Below are 6,014 nucleotides of genomic sequence, written 5' to 3'. Positions count from 1 at the left end.
TCCTACAGGTCAACGCGATGATATCTATCAATATACTTTGGGTAGCTCATAGTGAATGTCTCGCTGTTTCTAAAGCATTAATTTGATTAGCAAAAGCTCCAAGTATTATAATATTTTAGTCCGATACAAGTACCTTCATCGAAGCTCGTGAGCGAAAGGGCTAATTTTAGCTAAGTTCAATATCATCAAAAGCCCACTGGTAGATTGAATTTGAAGTCGAAACTAAACTTTTCTAAAAGCCTATACTCCTTATCATGATGTATGGAAGTCTCTGCTGCGGCCCGATAAAAGTACCTTGTCGAGAGCGATAAGCGTGTGGTATATTTTGAGTAATTCGTCATTGGTGAAACCAACATGGAATTTGAAAAGCTACCTTCATCAAGTACAAAAATAAGCGAATGGAAGCTTTTTTCGTCAACAGAGATGCTTGCAATCTGCTTTTTTTTCAGATAGTTTGAGTGCCTTTCGAGGGCGAAACCTGGGTAAATCCTTGTAATGTGTTGTCATGAAAATTTGTGGGTAGTAGGACTTGGGTGCTGTGAAGTAACCAAATGGTGTAAAACGATGCCTTTTCAACCGTTCCTTGATTGCCCAGCTGAATCTGTAATCGGTTCATGCTGTAGGGGCATGTCGTTGGTACCACTTTTCATTTCTGAAAATACGTTTTCGACAATAAGCGTTAAAAGGGGTTGAGATACTGTATTTAGTGGTAACTGACTTAATACTTTAGGCTCCTAGTGGAGTAAAGAGCTTCAACAGTGCTCCGGCAGCGGAATCTGTTTTGTGCCACATTCTCAGCTGTGCCATCTTCATCTGTTCTTCAGTCGACGTTATTATGCACGTCTTAACAGAATCCACTTCAAGGCCTGCTTAGTCGTGTCAGTGGCTCGTTTTCGCAGACTGTGGCCTACCCAAGGCCATCTCCGTCTTGCTTTGTTGGTTGGTATGTGGTCTTGTCCCGTCCTACTCCAAAGTTCTTTGTTACTAATTTTTTCCGGCCAATGTGTCTTGAGGATCTTTCTGAGATATTTATTGACAAAGTTTTGCAGCTTTTTCGATAGAGCTTGTCACACTTTCCAGGTCCCTGATCCACAGAGGAGCGGAGCTTTAACATTTGAAGAGGTGAAGATGCGCAATTTGATTTTGCTAGAAATTGATGAGGCATTCCAGACTGGTCTAAGCGGAGGGTCCCCAATAGGTTTGGCGGGATGCGGGATTTGGCGTTTTTTCGCTGTGATATTTGGGATTTTTGAGCTGAAAACACGTGCGGGAAGGGGAATTACAATTACTAGCGGGAGCGGGATTTAGTATTTTTATGGGGTTGGGATGTGCGATCCACAAGGGGAACAGAGCGGGATACAGGATTTCAATTCTTACATGACCACATAAATTGTTATTGACCAGCGCAAAAGCCACAAGCTGGCAGAAACGAACCTTTTGTGCACATAGCTGTGTCTACCCTGGGTACCAGAGGTTTTTTCTCGTGCGCGGCGGAAGAAAAACCTCAGATACCCAGGGTAAGCTGTGTCAGGTTTCAAGTAATGAATAGCAACGGCTCTGTACCCTGTCAGGTTCTGTGAAACGTATCTATCCATTATCGCTTGACTACGTTAGTATCATGACACTTGACGAGGTCTTTGAGTCCTATTGGAATCTGACATCAATGACATCTGTCCATTTCGAACATTTTTGACGCTTGCATCTGTAATCTTGGTCCCCCAATCCTTTCCAGTTTTTCTAGTCTTTCGACCTTTTCCAGAGTGCCCGGCTTGTTTTGGCCAGGATGGCCACACCGAATTGTGATAATAGGTCTAATAGTCATTTACCGAACGAAGTATGCGACATTACGAATTGCGTCACAATATATCACGAAAAGGATGAGCGAGCAGCAATGCCTTCGTTCAGAAAGAAAAGTTCTGAGGCCAGATTTCAAGGAAAGTGAAGACACTGAAAGCTTTGAAAGAAATTGTCAAGTGTGTTTACGGGCCTTCTCTTGGATATGGGAATGAGCAGTCATTTTCTTTCACTGATACGTGGACAGAAAAAACAAAACAAAACAGTAAGCTGTTTACAGAAAGAAACGTTATTAATAATCATTTGTGCTTGCTTATCTGCTACCCATTGAGTTCTTTTCTGATCTTTTATGGGATATTTATTTTGAAAAAGTTTCTGGGTAAATAATTAAATCATAATTTAACAAATTAATACTTAACGCAGAAACGTCTTTGAAAAGTTGGCGGGATCGGGATTTCCAGGCAAAAATGGGCGGGATGGCGGGATTAATAGGAAAAAATGGGCGGGAAAGCGGCATCTGAGACCCCTATTGTGGACCCTCAAAGCGTGTGGACGGCCAGTCTGGTTCTGCCTAATCTGTTCTTCACACCCTCCTAAGCACCGCCGGTGACTTTGATGGCGCTACCTAGATATGGTGAACCTTTCTTCATCTTCCAGATCTTCGATTCGCCGCTCAACTTGATTTTATCTTTCTACTTGTTATTGCCTTGCCTGACTTTGTTTTTTTTCTTTGCTTACCCTGAGGCCAGTGCTCTCTGCGATGAGCGCCAGGTTATTGGTCTTGGCTTGCATATGTTGCAGTTTCTAATAGAGGAGGCATATATCATCCGCAAAATCTAGGTCATATAGCTGAGTTGTTAGTGTCCAATGCATGCCTGTCTTGTTAAAAGAAGGGTACTAAATACTCTTGTCTTCCACCTCCCTCGTGATCTAGGCCACAACTATAATAAGGATCATGAAGACAGCAAGCAGCATTACCGGACTCCTGTACTCATTTCAAAGATTCAGACTGTTTTCCACTGTGGATGGCTTGACAAGATGAGGGCTCGTAAAAGTCCTGAAACAACTTAATGAACTTTGATGGAATTCCATGGTGGTGTATAAGCTTCCATATGATGTTCCTGTTAACACTACGTTTTCGAAATCAATAAAGTTTATTTTATAATGGCGTCTGCCATTCATTAGACTGTTCTACGAAATCTTATCCTTAGGGTGGCAGTATGGCCTGTGCAAGATTTGTCTTTCCTAGAGCCGGCTTGCTTCCATTGCAGTTGTTTGTCAAGGGCATCCCTCAGTAATTGAATGTAGATTAGTGTTCCCTTGATCCCAACAATCTAATCAGGAGTTCTGATCTCTTGTTCCCTGAAAATATTTTAATAATATTCCTTGCTCCCTTAAAAGAAATGCCCCTGTTCCCCTGCTCCATAAGCCCTGGGAGACCCAACAACAATTAAATCAGAGTAAATAAAAAGAAGATATTAAAGCTTTATGCGCCTTCATGGGATAGGGTTGGGCTCTGCTCATTCGCACCAAATAAACCTTGATCGGTGTAAACACCAGAACGTTTTATTTAAGTATTTTTATATCATAGCCTACAATATAATGAAAGTTCTTGAATTTGTAACTGCTCCTCTACTCTGTTTGTTGGAACTACTATAGAGGCTCCAACATGCTTAAAAGCGATCACTCTTAAGAAAAGTTAAGTCTGGCTTTTCAAGCGTTGGATAGCCTTTTCCTCCGGTTAAGTTACTATATGTTGGACGACATTGTTCATTTGATGAACATTTCTGTACTGGATAGTGTGTGATCTGTATATAGCTTTTTCCACCGTTTATAAGCCGAGCCTGGATTTTTTTTTTAAATTAAACCTGGTATTACAAAATCGCTCAAGTGAGCGTAACCTACAGTTACAAAATCGATGAACATAGCTTAACCTAAAGTGATCAAGACGCCTAAAATGACAAAAGCGCCGTAATTAGCATAACCTAGCGTGACATAATTTTCTAACAATGATTGCGTAACCTACGTGGCAAAGTCCCTTTAAAAATGCTAAAGCCAGTGCAACGAATCAAAACCCCTTCAATTTCGTAACTAAGTGCGAAACAAATCGCCATTTTTCTTGTCTTCTACGTTGGTGTTTGGTGAATACTTTAGGACGGCACACAATGCATTAGCAAAGGCAACAGCGCCTAAAATAGTATTAACATGTCTCTAACAATTCATGCAATGTAGCGATGTACTTCTTTGCCAGTCTTAGAGCTTGGATTCTTGACAGCCTGTCTCCGGGCTCTCTCTCGGAAAAGTAATCGGGTATTACGCTGCGAAGCACGTTAAACGCCCCCTTCAGGCGCGTCTGCCTTTTGCGCTCTCTTTCTCGATTCAGTTCTCTTCGATTACTCAATTGCATTCCCGATGAGCGGTTACGTTTGGAATGCAGTTTGTTCATAGTTTTTTCAATCTCTTGTTGAAATTATTCCACACTTTCTCCCTGTAGCAGTGTGTCCCAAGAGGCAGGACAGTCGGAGAAGGACAGGCAATTTTGTAGCAGCACTTGGTTGTAGTGCATTTGTTCCATGGGTTCATTTACTTGAAGTGGTGCTTCGTCGGGAACATACGTTTGGTTAAACTGCATCTGCAGGGATTGAGAAGGGATCAGTAAATTAATCGACAATGCCCGGTGCGAGTCAAATGTAAAAGTGACGGGGATGAGTTTCGGATAATTACTATAAATGACCGTTGAAAAGCTACCAAAATGTCGTTGTCTGGATCCAGAGGGTACCGAGATATCCTGGAGATAACTCTAAGGGTGTTTGGTTTTAATTTTAAAAACACCATAAGCGAAACCGAGGAACAAACTGATGTGGAGTTCCTCTCCCCCCAGCTCCCAGGCCATGATTATAAGCCTCAGAGAAACGCACAATCCTTTTATCGGGTTTCTCTACGTCTGCAAAGACGCTGAGTCAAAGTCGGCAAGAAAATTTCTTTAAAAACGCAAGAAAAATTCCAAAAAAGCCTCCATACACGAAAATATTACAAGTATCCTAGCTTGCCAGGTACCGTGTGTTTCACCAGAAAAAACAAGTGCGGAGGAGAAGGGGGGGCGGGGATATTTAATTTAATTTCTGGATAAGGTGATACATCCAGGTATAGTATAGTTAACAAGCAATGGTTTCCTAAAAAAGGCTATAGTCACACATCTCTGTGCCCTTAAGATTACAAAGAGTCCAGTTTTATCTTCAATCTTCCAAGAAAGCAACGATTATGAATCCGGATTTAGACTTTTGTAATTAAAACCAAGATATTCTTCTAGTTCATATTACAATTCCGATATATTTAAAAAAAAAAAAAAAAGTCTTTACCCTTAAAAAGAAATTGTCTTCAGAATAAAACTGGATACCATTGAGTACAGCTCTGATAAAACTTCGCTGGGTTTTAGCACGAGTTAACTTATCTTCCCCTGCCGTGATTCATCTTCCATGTCGATATTTTTGAATTATTCAAGCGAATTTGACATACTAATCAATCAACATTACTACGCCGCACCATTCAAGAGCTTCGTTCGTTTGCTCTCTAGGCAAAAGTTAAGGCTGTAACTGTTTATATTTTATGTCATCTTATTTGCCGCCTGATAAAACGCCAAAACACGAATCGAATATAGTTGAATGTGCGATTTTGAGGGCATGCAAGCGATACAACTCCATTTGTCTACACAGGATCTTGTGTAGGCTGCGCGGCAAGCGTTCCCGCACGTAATACGAGCTTTCTCTGTATTTAGGGGCTGAACGAGTCTACGTCGTCCCCTGTCTGAGCATCAGGAGTCTAAATGTGAGGAGAGAGAATTAGGTAATTAAGTACGTTTTACATATTCGCTTTCGCTGTCGGAAAATCTAGAAATCCAACATAGATATATTCGTTTTAGTTCGTTTTGCATTTCTGAGTTACAGGTTACTGTTCCAGTTCATTGACCGTAATGGACACCTGCTAGTTTGTCGTAGGATCATAACTGTAATAAGCGTTCAACTGTAATTGCTACCTGCGATAGTCTTTTGTTAAACTGTTATCTACCTGTATTGTTTTGAAAGTTATTAATCTTGTAAACGTCGAATTCCGTTATAGCCAATCGAGCTTTCTGAAATGTATTAGATAATATTTAGTTAAGAATTTTTAATAGCTTTACGTAATCCTTTAGAATTGCGCTTTCGGCTTGAATAGTCGTGCCT

This window comes from Orbicella faveolata, unplaced genomic scaffold, assembly GCF_042242905.1.
Source record: "Orbicella faveolata isolate gen_17 unplaced genomic scaffold, um_ofav_v1 contig_25, whole genome shotgun sequence".
NCBI classification, from domain to species: Eukaryota; Metazoa; Cnidaria; class Anthozoa; order Scleractinia; family Merulinidae; genus Orbicella; species Orbicella faveolata.
Note: the sequence above shows the minus strand (reverse complement) of the source record.